The following is a 14411-nucleotide window of genomic DNA, read 5'->3' as shown; positions in this document are numbered from 1 at the left end:
AGGGGCTGCACCCCTTTATATACACAGCTGAAAGAGGACTCAATAGAGCTGTTGGGCACAGTCCAACAGCTCTATTGCTAGTCAAGTCTGACAGTCATTCTAGTTCAAACTGAACTAGATGACATAAAGACAAAAAAAAAATAAAAGAAAAAAATTACAGAAAAGAAAGAAATGAAAAATGTATTTACATATATATATATATATAATAATATAATATTATTATATATACATATATGTACAGTTTTACATTTTAACACTCCCCCTCAAACTTACGGTACAATGAGCAAAAGTTTGTCTAAGAGAAAGTGAAATCGGGGAGTAGCGAGAGGCTTTGTAAAGAAGTCTGCTAACTGATATTCTGAAGTGACATATGGCAGATCAATTATCCCGTGTAGATATTCCTCTCTGACGTAGTGACAATCCATTTCGATGTGTTTGGTGCGTTCGTGGAATGTTCTGTTACTGGCAATGCAGATCGCACTTTTGTTGTCACAACACATTTGTGAAGCCTTTGTTGCTTCAACTCCCATATCAGCAAGCAGTAGTCGGAGCCAAACTACTTCCATGGTCGTGGTTGCCATGGCTCTGTATTCAGCTTCGGTGGATGAGAGAGATACCTTCTGCTGCTTTTTACACCTCCACGAGATTAATGATTCCCCTAAAAAGACACAAAAGCCAGTGGTTGAGTGTCTGTTATTGGGATCACCTCCCCAATCAGCATCAGTATATGCAATTAAATCAAGAGAAGACGAGGAAGATAAGAAAAGTCCTCGTGAAAGAGAGGACTTGATGTATCTGATAATACGCATGACTGCTCCCATATGAACAGAAGTAGGAGCATGTTGAAATTGACTTGCTGTATGAACAACATGTGCTATATCTGGTCTGGTAATGGATAGATAGGAAAGTGCCCCGACAAGCTGTCTGTAAGGAGTAGGGTCTGCAAGAAGTTCTCCATCATCAATCTTCATTTTAACATTAACAACTTCTGGAGTGTCGACTTTCTTATCATCAGTAATACCAGACCTGAAAACAATATCAAAAGCAAATTTAGTTTGAGATAATAAATATCCTCTAGGAGAATAAGCAACTTCAATGCCTAAAAAATATCTCAACAAGCCCAAATCAGTCATTTCAAAATGAGATTTAAGAAGTGTTTTGATTGTTTCAACTCCCTGTTTATCGCTTCCGGTGATGATCATATCATCCACATAGAGAAGAAGCACAATGATCCCTGCATCAGAATTCTTAATAAACAAAGCAGTGTCAGTTAAACAGAATTGAAAACCAATATCAATCATAACACGACTAAACCTATCATACCAAGCTTTTGGTGCTTGTTTAAGTCCATAAAGAGTTTTTTCTAAGCGAAGGACTTTACCCTTAGGAATACTTAGACCAGGAGGGGGTTCCATATATACTTCTTCAACTAGCTTTCTATTTAAAAAAACATTTTTGACATCCATTTAAAAAATAGACCATTTTTTGATAGAAGCTAAGGCAATTAAGGTTCGGACAGTAGTCATACGAGCCACCGGAGCAAAGGTTTCTTCATAATCAATCCCATATTCTTGGGCATAACCTTTGGCTACTAAACGGGTTTTATATCTTTCAAGAGTACCATCAATCTTGGTTTTAATTTTATAAACCCATCGACATCCTATAGTTTTCTTCCCTGGAGGAAGATCTTGAATATTCCATGTAGAAGCCTTTTCAAGTGCATCTAATTCAGCTTTCATGGCTTCTATCCATTTGATATCATTTTTTGCTTGAAAATATGTGGATGGTTCTTCATATGAGTGAATTAATGCAATAACTGCCCTATATGTGGGTGAGAAAGACTCGTATGATACAAACTTTCCTGGAGGCCTCGAGATTCGGGTTGATTGTCTAGTTGGAATGTTAGAATATTTCTCAAGTGCACATGGAGGATTAGACTCTTGTCGCCTGGAATATTGAATACTAGTATCTCTATGAACTTCTTCATTTTCAACATTAAGATCAATAATTCTTTGATCATCATCAAAGTTACAGTCAAGGTCATATTCATCAGATGTCGATGTTAGATCTAGCAAAAAGGAGTACTCAGTGATGTCTTTTAATTTTTTAAAATCAAAGAAGCTCTCATTTTCAAGAAAGGAAACATTTCTAGACACATATAGTTTATTATTTTTGAAGTCAAAACATCTATAACCAATCTGGTTTTCAGCATATCCTAAAAAGGCACAGGGAATCGCATGAGGGGAAAGTTTATCATTTTTGTCAGTAAATATGAAACATTTGCACCCAAATATTCTTAGTCTAGAGTAGTCTCGAGAAATGTTCATAAGTTTTTCAATGGGAGTGATATTTTGTAACGAAGAAGATGACATCCTATTAATGAGATAGGTGATAGTTAAGGCAGCTTCTGCCCAAAAGTCTTTCGGGACTTGATTTGCTATTAATAAAGTCCTAGTGGTTTCTATAATATGACGATGTTTTCGTTCTGCCAGTCCATTTTGTTGAGGTGTATAAGGACAAGATTTTTGATGTGTGATGCCATGCAATTTAAGATAATTTTGAAAATCTGTGGATAAAAACTCTCCCCCTGAATCTGTGCGAAAAATAGTAATATCATTTTGAAACTTGTTTTTAACCATATTATGAAAAGTTTGAAAGTATGAAAATACTTCAGACTTATGTTTGAGAAAGTACATCCACGTATGTCGGGAGAAATCATCGACAAAAATAACATAGTAAACAAATCCTCCTTTAGAAATTACTGGTGCAGGACCCCAAACATCCGAGTGTATTAATTCAAGTGGTCTTGAAGAGAAAAAGGTTCTGTAATCTTTTCATTTTGCCGAGAATACAATCTTTACAATCAAATGATTCAGAGTTACAAAATTTCCCTAGATTTGGAAAATGTTGGATTTTGGCTATATGTGGGTGACCAAGTCTCTTATGCCACAGTTCCAACTCTATTTTTTGAATATTATAACAAAAAGCTTTCTTCGGCATTTCCAAAAAATCCATGTAATAGAGTCCTCCTTCTCTATGGCCTTCCCCAATCAGCTTGCCTGACTGGCGATCCTGTACCCAACAACCATGAGAAGAAAAAGAAATATTACACCCATAATCAGAAATTTGAGATACAGCTAAAAGATTTAAATTTAATTTGGGAACATGTCTAATTTCTGGAATAATTTTTTTTTGTTTTATAAATTTTTTCAAAATTTCCTATTCCTTCTATTTCAAGAGAAGTCCCATCAGCAGTAAAGACCTTTGACATTTGAAAATGCGCTTGATCAGCTTCCGCTAGGCAGCTGCTCACGAGGTGGTGTGCAGGCCAATGAAAATGATTCTGCAGATGAAAAAGTGTCGGTACGTGGCTTTTGTCCGTTAGGTTGGCCAGATTGGGCAGTTTAGCGCGTCGGGGGTTTGCGAAGCATTTTATGCCCATGACAAATTAGTTGCAAGTGAGCGACTGGAAGGCTTGCAGCGGTAAGGAAGGACCGTCGCGTTAGACTGGCTTATTGAAGAAATATGCCTGTGACAAATTGGCATCAGAGCAGAAAGATTCACGGAGACCTTGATGCTCATTGTGTGCGACACTGAAGAGGACAATGATGGTTTATCTTGGTTACGCAAATTTTGCGCAGTTGAAGTATTGTTGACCGAGCACAAAAGCAAGATGCTGACATGATGGTATTGGGTATCTTGATCATGGTAAGCAGAAGTGCAAGATTGGTTAAGAGTACGTAGATAAGCCAAAGATTTTTACCAGTTGTGCGTTAGGGTCGTAGGTGAAGCGTGACGTTTGCCTTGTGCATGCAGAGAATGCACGTTGGATTTGGCTGCATGAATTTGCACCTTTGGGTATAGGAGACTCAACTAAAGTTTTATATTCTCTCTCAGGATTGTGGGTTAGCGGAGTGCCCATGTTGAGTATAATGTTGATTGTTTTGGTCCCTTGACTTGGCAGTTCTTCTGTGAATTGTGAATGCGGAAAAAGTTGTTTGTGGCTCGTCGGTTTGGTTCTTGTGGGAACGTTTTGCCGACTCTGAGAGAGAGTTACAATGTGTTGGCTCTGGATGAGAGTTGCAGCGTTGGGCCAAGGTTCTCTTGTGAGGACGAATGCCCAGGAATACACTTTGAAGGACTGCTTTGGGGTGATACGCAAGAAGGCGTTCCCTCACTTGAGGACTAGTTTGGACCGTTGGAAAACCGCAAGTTGGTGCCTAAGGGAGTTGATATTCCTGCAGCACACATTGGTGATGGTCTTTCTCTGCGAGGAGCATGAAGGGCTTGAAATTGCCCTTGCTGGGATTGGAAGGCACCCCAACCATGAGCTTAAAGATGGCAAGTTTGTCGTGCGGGCGAGGATGACCCGCTTGTGTATGAGACTGCACTGGTGTCTCACGAGTAAAGAATGCTCGATGTTGGTGAAGCGAAAGACCACTGTCCAAGTGATCGGAAGCGCGCTAAGGAGTGAAACTTGGCGTGTTAAAAGTTGCGGCAAGTGGATGAAAACCAGAATAAGTTGAGTAGGGTGAAGAAAAAAAGTAGACCAAAGATAAATACAAAGGGAAACTGTTATATCAGTTAAGACTGTGTTCTTAACTTGACATTGTCGAGGACAATAATGGTTTAAGTGAGGGAGAATGTATCATATTGAACTTTCGGAATGTGACGGTTGCAGTGCGGAGCTGTATTGAGTGAAAAATGCATTGAGTGTAGGAACGCACAATATGCGTTGGCTTGATCGGTGAGATGCGGTGGTAGCATGGCGCACGATAGGCAACAATATCGTCGTTAGTGCATCGCTGTGTGGCGGCACAGACGTGGAGCGTTGTTTGGTTAAGCAGTGCTAGCAGATAAGAGGATGTTGCCTTTGGAGATTTGGTTAAGGACCTCTCGACTTGCAGGAGTGTCCCACGCATAGCGGTTGGATGCACGGGGGTGCGTGTGAGTTAGGGCTAATTCCTTCAGGAATCACCTAAGGTGATTCCAACCGAGTATGGTGACTTGGGGCTAGGTGAGAGAATGCCTAAGCGCCGACGAATGAGTCTAGGTGGTGCTCTTCACTATGGTGTTCAATCATCAACTGATCTTCGAACTAGGGGCTGCAAGGTCTTGTTCCTTTAGTGACGAGGTTTTGCTGTAGTGTGCGCATGGAGTCGCAATATGTTCCATTGCATGCAAGGCTAAGGCAAAGTTTGTGCCCTTTTCAGAGGTGATAGCTGATATGAGATGACTATGCACCAAGTGGCATAGACTAGATGAAATTTGCTTTTGAAGTTGCGCTTGATCAACTTTCACTAGGCAGCGCACACGAGGTGTTGTGTAGGGCCAATAAAAATGATTATGCACATGAAAAAGTGTTGGTATGCAGCCTTTGTTCGTTAGGCTGGCCAGATAGAGCAGTTTGACGGGTCGCGGGTTTACGAAGCATTCTATGCCCGTAACAAATTAGTTGCAAATGAGCGACTGGAAGGCTTGCGGCTGTAAGGAAGGACCGTCGCGTCACACTGGCTTATTGAAGAAATAGACCCGTGACAATCATAATTCACATCTTCAAGTTTGGGCTTTACTATAGTCCCATCAAGAAAGCTTCTTAGTCCTTTACCATTAATGATGATTATCATAAATTCAGACAAAAAAGAATAGTTTGTCCTATCCAACTTAACTGAAGTAAACTGAATAATGTCTCATTTCTCTATTTCAACCCAACCCCAAACTATAATACTTAATGTCTTTCAAATGCACCAAAACTGAAAAATTGTACTGATGATGCAGACATCAGTTGCCTACTATTCAAGCTTTTGTAACCCTAATAGCTACTCAATGAAGTAACTCTTCCTCTCACTTTAATCTGATTCAACAACTTTGAAGGTTTTTTTGTTATGGGGTGAGTGAAGATTCATTGTCGATAATGCACTGTACTTGCAAGGTTGGGATGATTTTGGAACTGTATTGCAAGATGGTGTTTGTAAATCTGCTAAAAGATTGGTAATTATCATCAAGTGATTATGATATCGATTTACCTTCAGAAGGAAAAGAATATGAAATTGCCATGGTAAGGTTTGAAGACATTGTCTTATTGTGGGGAGCATGATTCTTGACTCGACATGCTGCTGTTGCTGCTCTTTATAATCAATAATCTATACAAAATGTTGTTAAGCTTCAAGCATACTTGTGTCAAACACATGGAAGATAATTTCACAGCTGATACAATTCCCTTATATAAGCTATGCACATTGGTTCTTGCTAATTTCAGAGAGAGAGAGAGAGAGCAGTTTAAACAGATAAACTGGAAGTAGTGTACAACTAAACTAAGAAACCAGGCATATGCATCTATATTCATGCTTCTTCTATATCTGGAACTGAATGAAAGGATTCCTTACGAGCTATGACTATTAAATTTGATACTCTAAGTCAAAGTTTGGTCACAGTGTCATGTTCTCACTTGGAGACATCATCTGCATGCTCCAATATTTTTTAGCAGCTTTCAAGAAGGGGGTAGCTGGGTAGCCTATCAACTTTACTTTATTTTACGGAGTTGACCTTTGTATATCTTAAATGTCTCTACTCCTTGTGTCAGTTGAATGCTGTGAAAAGACTCCTCCCTGTTTGGGAAAAAGTTTATTATTGTTCTTGTTTTTTGTCAGAGGATCCAGTGCCTATCTCATTACTTTTGAGTGATAATTTTTTTCTTGTATCTATTTGTTGTTTAGATGTCATAAGGATCAGATTCAACTGATTTAGTTGAAGGATTGGATTTATGCTTACATTTGGTCGAATTAGAAGGTATATTTCATCCACACTTTTGCTTTCCTTTTCCCCCTCTTTTCTTTTGTTTTTAATTTTACTCTCCGCAGCTTGAAATCACTCATTTCTATTATGAGGGGTAGGTGTTCTCTGTTTATATGGCTTACTGCCCATTTTTGTAGTTGCCCCCACATCTTTATGTGATGATTGATTTTATGATATGTCATTTTTAGAACTGTTGTGCATTCCACTTGTGGACTATAAATCTATCTCATAATATGGAACATGATTATGAATGAATACTGATAATCTAGAGATTGTCTTAAATCATAATATTGTTTTGAGGTTTGATATATATTTTTTTGTAGTCACGTTGCTGTAATACCTCAAGTCATGGAGAAGTATTCTAGATCTCGGTTGATGAAGGTCCTAGGGATTAGGCTTTTCATTGTCAATTATTGCTACCACTTGTTGTCAGGGGGTTGTTCTGTCTTTGTTGGTTTTCTTTCTTGTTTTTGAAATAGGTCTGTGTTCCCAGTTAGGTATCAGCAACTTCTTTTAACTAGGGTACTTCTGATGGTGAACCTGGAATATGGTGCTAAGGCTTAAGAAAGGAGAGAGATAAAGTGGAAATGAATAAAGATGTGGTGTTATATGGTGCATGACAAATTGGAGGGCCACTAGGGGCGTCAGTAAACCTAAAATATGCAAATACTGTAGGATGTCTAGGTCTTCTATCTGTAAAAGGGTAAAAGATCCCTTGCTATGGCAGCATGTTTAAAAGGAGGCACAAAGGTTCTTTTGCGTGTTTTGTGACATCAAACACTTGAATAAACATTACCTTGTATTTTATTTATGCAGAATGCTGCTAATTCAGTAGTTACTGTTGCCCCTCCTGTTGGCAAACTGTGAGTTATGGTGTGTCTTAGTTCCCATCTTCTAAGTAGTTTGGTTTAAGACTTTCTGATTTTGTTTTAATTGAATTCTGACGTCATTTGAACGAACAACTGACCCCCAAAAGCAGAAGTTTCACTGTGTTTGCTTGCTTAACCATAGGTAAAACTATCCTTGAGGTCTGGAGGATGGGGTGGGAGGGACATAGATTGGCAATTCATTCTTTGTAGTTTCAAACACGTTGTGTTAGACTTATTCAATGGATGTTTGTTAGAAAACAAAGGTGAAAGTAAAATAGTTAAATGCTAGATTATCAGGACTGTATACAGGAAAAAACCAATAGGAAACTTCAAGAGCTGGAGAACCTGGGCTGGAAGTGGAAAGACAATGGAATGGGACAAAAACTCCCTTTTAGAGGAGTATTTTTGCAAATTTATGAGTAATATTTAAAGAGTATCTTAGTCTTGACTATCCCATGATGGATTTAGTGTCCATCTAGATACATTGGTTAAAGACCGATGACTTGTCTCTTGTTTTGTCAATCTTTGCTGCTGAATTGTTGCCACCGAGAAATAAATGGATCTCCTTTCACATGGTTTCATTTTTAATCTTATGTAGCAGTGATAGAACTTGGGAAAACAAATTTATGTGTTCCTATATGACAGAGGGGTAAATGTTTGGCACAGTGGTATTCAAGATCTGTATGTAGTATCTAAAAAGTAATTTGCTGTGTATCTGTAAGTAGTCTCTTAAAACGTAATTTGAGGTGCATATGTATGTGGTATATAAAAAGTGATATTTTGTATGGTCTTGTCTTCTTGATTGTATGGCACACCATTTAATATATAATGTGACAAAGCAAGTGGCAGTGCACTTAAAAGTGCATGAAGGAATTGGAGTTTAGACTTTTGAACTTGTGCCGTTTAGGATCCTGCATCTTTACGAGGCTAGATTGTTAACGGTAGCTTACAGAAATTGCTGGGCCTTGGATATTGTAAACACTTGTATTCTAAGGGTGTGTTTGGATTCATGTTAATTCTCAGGAAAGAGAATTCACATTTCCTAATTTCCCCCTGCCACATCAGATTCTCATGTTTGAATCTGATTTATGTTTTGAGAAAAAGAATTCTCAAACATTTAGATTCCTTATTTCCAGGTGGGAACTCTAATTCTTGGCGGCCATGAGTCTCTCTCTCTTTTTCTCTCTCCCTCCGCCCCTTTCCTTTCCTTCTCTCCCCCCCTCTTTCTCTTCTTCCTCTCCTTCCCCTCTTCAGCCTCTTCTCTTCCTCCTCTCCTCCCCTCTGCCGCCACTTTCTCCTCTCCTTCCCTCTTCCGGCTCTTTCTCCTTCTCCACCTCCTCTCTCTCTCTCTCATAGTTGCCAAAGCTGGGTATGGGGACAAAAATAGGATACAAGGACAGGTACACAAGTTGCCAAAGTCATCTTAATTAGTACAAGTTTCTAATAAACATTGGCACAGATTTCTGGGATGCGTTCATATAAGCATTTATAAGATATTGGGTGTCGATCAACCCACTTGGAGTTTACATTGCAGGGGGCAGACATGATTCTTAGCTATGGTTCCTTGTCATAAAAAAGAACTAATAACTAGAACTTAATATTGATAACAAAGACATTTATAAGGAATAACTAAAATTGCTCATGTAAAGATTCAAAGGGTCTTCAATCATGTACCAAGAGTTCACCAACTCCAACTTGAGTGAATAACCAGAAAAGTTTTTACTAAGGGACACACTCACAAATCCCACAAAGAGAACCACAAAAGTGTTGTCTAAGGAACACACTCATAAATTCCACAAAAGGGGATGCAAACAATAAGGCACATAATATAAAAAATATATTTGATTCAACGAAACAAGTGTGCAAAAGCATACTTTACAAAGGGGAGAACACCTCTATTTATACACAAATAGAGATAAGAGAGAAAGCTAAAAGAGAGAGAAAGCACTTAGAGTTGAGAGAGACCTCCCAACGACTAGATTTCTATCCGTTGGGAGCAAGTCAAACTGTCTTGACTTGGTCCCAACTGCTAGAAATCTAGCCATTGGGATACAGTCAACTAGTTTGACTTCATCCCAATAATATATATTATATATATTTATAAATGAATAAATATAATATATATTACAATAACAAATATATATACATATTATATGTAAAAAGTATAAATATATGTATACATCTACGTATATGCTATACTATATATATATATAAACATGAATAGTTACAATGTAACACTCCCCCTCAAACTTACGGTAGGGTAACCGAAAGTTTGCCTAAAAGGTAGTGAAACCGAGGAGTAGAGAGAGGTTTGATGAAAAGTCTGCCAACTGGTACTTAGATTTAACATAGGAAAGATAAGTGATTCTTTGAAGATACTCCTCTTGAACATAATGACAGTCCAAGACTCCATCTTCATGTGCTTTGTCCTTTCGTGAAAAGTATTGTTGTTGGCAATGTAAATAATACTCCTATTGTCACAACACATCTTTGAAGCTCCTAAAGTCTTGATTCTCATATCAGCTAACAATCTTCTTAGCCATACCACTTCAATTGTGGTAGTAGTCATGACTCGATACTCGACTTCAGTTGGGGAGAGAGAGATCTTATGTTGCTTTTTACACCTCGATGAGATCTGTTTACCTAGGAAAACACAAAAACCCTTGGTTGACTGCCCATTATTAGGGCCACCTTTTCGATCTGCATCAATATATACAAGTCTAATGCAGATTAGGAATACATAAACAAGCCTCTAGAAATCAAAGTTTTGAGATATCTAATAATACCAAAAACTACTCATGTGAACAAATATGGGAGCGTGCTGAAAATGACTACCTGTGTGTACTTGTACTATATTAGGTCTAGTAATTATTAAGAAAGAGCGCCGATAAGCTGTCTATAAGGAGTTAGATCATCCAGAGGCTCCCCATCATCAATTTTCATTTTGACATTTGTTACCTTCTATTCTTAGAAAATATCGTAGAAAACCCAAACCAGTCATTTGAAAACTAGTTTTAAGAATATTTTTAATATGTTGAACTCTCTTTGTGTCTCCTCCATTATATCATCAGCATAGAGAAGTAGAATAACAATACTTGCATAGTAATTCTTAATAAATAAAATAGTGTCAATAACACAAGATCTAAAGCCAATATCAAACATAACATTGGTAAATCTATCATGCCAAGCCTTGAGAGGTTGTTTCAAACCATACAATGGCTTATGCAGGCGAAAAGGCCTTCTCTTGAGGTGTACCCATGCTTGGGGGCACCTCCATGTACACTTATTCTATAAGATTTTCATTTAAAAAGACATTCTTACCATCTATTTGATATATGGATCAATTTTTAATTGAAACAAATGCAATGAGAGTTCTAACTGTGGTCATGCGGGCAATAGGTTATCTATGCCATATTCTTGTGCATATCCTTTGGCAACTAGTCTAGCTTTGTATTTCTCACGAGTCCCATCACTCTTTGTTTTTATCTTGTATATCCATCTACAATCTATGAGTTTCTTTCCCTGTTGAAGATCTTGAATATACCAAGTTTGAGCCTTTTCTAGTATATTTAGTTTTACCTTTGCGACTTTAACTTATTCAAAGTATTCTTTGGCTTGAACATAAGATGAAGGTTTTATATATGAGTGAATTAAGGCCATGCATGCTTGATATTTAGACGAAAAAGAATCATATGAAACAAATTTTGATGGAGGCTTTGAAACTCTAGATGATTTTTTAGTTTGCTGGCCTTTTTCAGCTAAATTAGATAAATTTTCAAGTGCACATGGAGGTTTATGACATCCCGGTCTAGAGTATTGTAAGCAAGTTCGATTATCATGGAGACTCTCTATCTCTTGATTAAATGACATTCTCAAAATCATAATTACAATCACAATCACAATCATCAATATCTTGGTTGGAACCAAGATCAAATAAAAACGAGTACTGAGTTACTTCCCTAGTTTGATCTTTATCAAAGAAATATTCTTTTTCTAAAAAAGTTACATTTATAGAAATATATAATTTTTTAATCTTGAGATCATAACACCGATATCCCTTTTGGTTGTCGGCATACCCAAAAAAAGCACAAGGAATAACTTTAGGAGAGAACTTGTCATTTTTGTTGGTTAATACAAAACATTTACTACCAAAGATTCATAGTCTAGCAATAATCCACAAGTTGTTTTTCAATAGGTGAAATATTTTGTAAAGAGGATGATGACATTTTGTTTATAAGATAAACATCTGTTAAGACACCTTCTGCCAAAAAAATCTTAGGCACATGGCTAGCAATAAGCAAGGTTCTTGAAGTTTCAATGATGTGCCTATGTTTTATTTATGCTTAAGCCATTTTGTTGTGGTGTGTAAGGTTTAGATCTTTGATGTGTGATGCCATGAAGTTTAAGATAATCTTTAAAATCATTTGATACAAATTCTCCCTCTGAATCAGTATGAAGTATATAAATTTCGTTTTCGAACCTATTTTTAACCAACTTATTAAAATTTTCAAAATGAAAAAAAGACGATTTATGTATATCCAAGTGTTTCTAGTAAAGTCATCAATAAATATGACATAATATGCATATCCACCTTTAGATAATAGGGGTGCGGGACCACAAACATCCAAATAAACTAACTTAAGTGGTCTCTAGATGAAACAAAAGTTCTTTCATTGAATGATAATCTCTTTAGTTTTTCAAGAACATATTCTTCACAAGAGAAATAATTAAGATTACAATTTTTTTTCAAATTTAGAAAATATTGGATTTTTGATACATTTGGATGTCCTAGTCTTTTATTCCATACATTAAAATCTAATTTTTGGACATTACAACAAAAGACGGCTTTGGGTATTTCTAAAAAATCCATATAAGTATAGCCCTCCTTTTCTATGGCTATGTCCAATCAACTTCATTGACTTGCGATCTTGCACAAAATTTGAACACAAAGAAATGTTATAACCATGATCAGATATTTGAGAGACAAATAAAAGATTTAGCTTTAATTTAGGAATGTATTGGATTTTTGGAATAAAAAACCTTTTTTATTTTGAAAATTTCCTATTCTCTCAATTCGAAGAGATTACCATCGATCGTAAGTAGGGATGGCAATGGACCAGGGCGGAAGCGGGGGACAAGGTCTCCACCCCCACTCGTCTCAAAAATTTGCCTTCCATCCCCGCTTTTATCCTCGCACGAGTTTTGATTTTAACCTTCATCCCCGATCCAAATGGGGCGAGGTGGGGCGGGTTCCCGTTTCTCCCTGGTCCACTGGCATCCCTAAAGGCAATTTAGTTATTTTACTAACGGGGAGGAGGCAGGGCGGAGTGGGGCAGCAAAAAGCGTAAGTCCATCCCTGCCTCCATCCCCGCACGAGTTTTGATTTTAACCTTCATCGCCGCCTCCATCCACATTTCACGTCCTCCATCCCCGGTCCAAATGGGGGCCAAGCAGGGCGGTTTTCCTCCAGTCAACTGCTATTCCTAGCCGTAAAAACATTTGACACACTTGAGTTATGATATTCAAATAATATATCATAGTTTGGGGTCTTGTGAAACATTGCACTTAAATCGAGATGCCAAGGAAATCTACCAGGGTTGGATAAAGATGAAACAATGGCTGTAGTTGAAAAAGATGTTCCCTTGACAAGGAAGAGGTTGAATAACTTCCACTAGTTGACCTAAAGACATGGTTCTAATAGAGGATTATTGGGATGTGGGATTGTCACTGGACTATTGTTGAGAGCCAACCGAAGCGACCTTTTCAATTGTGCCTTTTAGCTTAAGACATTGCGGCTTGGTGTGTCCCTGTTCATGACAATAATAACAAATAATTTTCTTTCTATCATAGTCATTTTCTTGTCTTCTATAATGAGGTAGTTTATATGTTCGAACATAATTTCTTGGTCTAGAGACAGCCAAAATCGAGTCATCTTCATTTCTTACCAAACGTTTTTCCAACCTATTTTCCTCTGTACTCAACTCTATAGTGTCTTCAATAGAGAGAACTTTTCCTTTATGAAGAATAATAAACTTAGTTGCTTTAAACTCCGGTCTTAAACCATTGATAAATTGATAAAAGTGCTATCTATTTGTATTTGTTTTTGGCGGAGTTCAATATCTTTGGGGCAATGCCATTTTGGCTCTGAAAAAGTAAATTCTTTCTAAAGTTCGTTCAAGTCATTATATTATTATCTAATACTTTTTTCACCTTGGGTCATAGTTCGAGCTCTCTCTTGCATGTTACACACATGTGCAATATCTTTAAGAGAATACATTCTCTTGAGATACTCCCAAGCTTTGTTTGCATGTTCGAATTTGACAAGGCTAGAGCATTTTTTAACGTCCACATTATTATAACAAGTCAAGACATAATCTTGGCATGTCACATTCTCCATTCTTTTCACTTCTTCTCATAGTTGGTAATGACTTTGGTATTTCACTTTTGGTTAGTGGATCTTCTTTCTCACCTTCTACCTTGGTAAGAACTAGCTTGGGTTCCGGATCAGACCCATCTACTAGTCCCCTCAACCCTTTTCTCCAAATAAGGTACTTCTTAATAGAAGCTCGTGTTATATACTTAAAATTATTGAGTTTCACGGGTTTAATGGTGACATTTTCATTGCCATTCATTTTTACAAGCAATGGGTAGAGAGAGGGATAAATAGAAGAACGTAGAAAACAAAGAGAAGAATTCGAGCACTCCATGGTTATCACGCAAGCATTTGAATCCTCTAATGATGCACGA

The 14411-nt window shown here is 37.5% G+C and overlaps 1 protein-coding gene across 4 annotated transcripts in view; it reads left to right on the top strand.

The window, feature by feature from the left end:
* The window catches only part of LOC149839963 (uncharacterized), a 40198-nt gene that overhangs the window by 20320 nt on the left and 5467 nt on the right, over positions 1-14411 (top strand). For 3 of the 4 annotated variants that reach the window (XR_016431380.1, XR_016431379.1, XR_016431381.1), the window contains exon 8: positions 6717-6789. The gene's annotated coding sequence lies outside the window, so the exon portion shown is untranslated. Of the gene's footprint in view, positions 1-6716; positions 7806-14411 lie in introns of those variants that run through there. The other variant, XR_016431378.1, reaches the window with a different exon arrangement.

This window comes from Nuphar pumila, chromosome 4 (genome assembly GCF_984573655.1).
Source record: "Nuphar pumila chromosome 4, dmNupPumi1.hap1.1, whole genome shotgun sequence".
Lineage (NCBI taxonomy): Eukaryota > Viridiplantae > Streptophyta > Magnoliopsida > Nymphaeales > Nymphaeaceae > Nuphar > Nuphar pumila.
The sequence above is the reverse complement of the archived record's forward strand: the minus strand, read 5'-3'. Positions and strand labels throughout refer to the sequence as shown.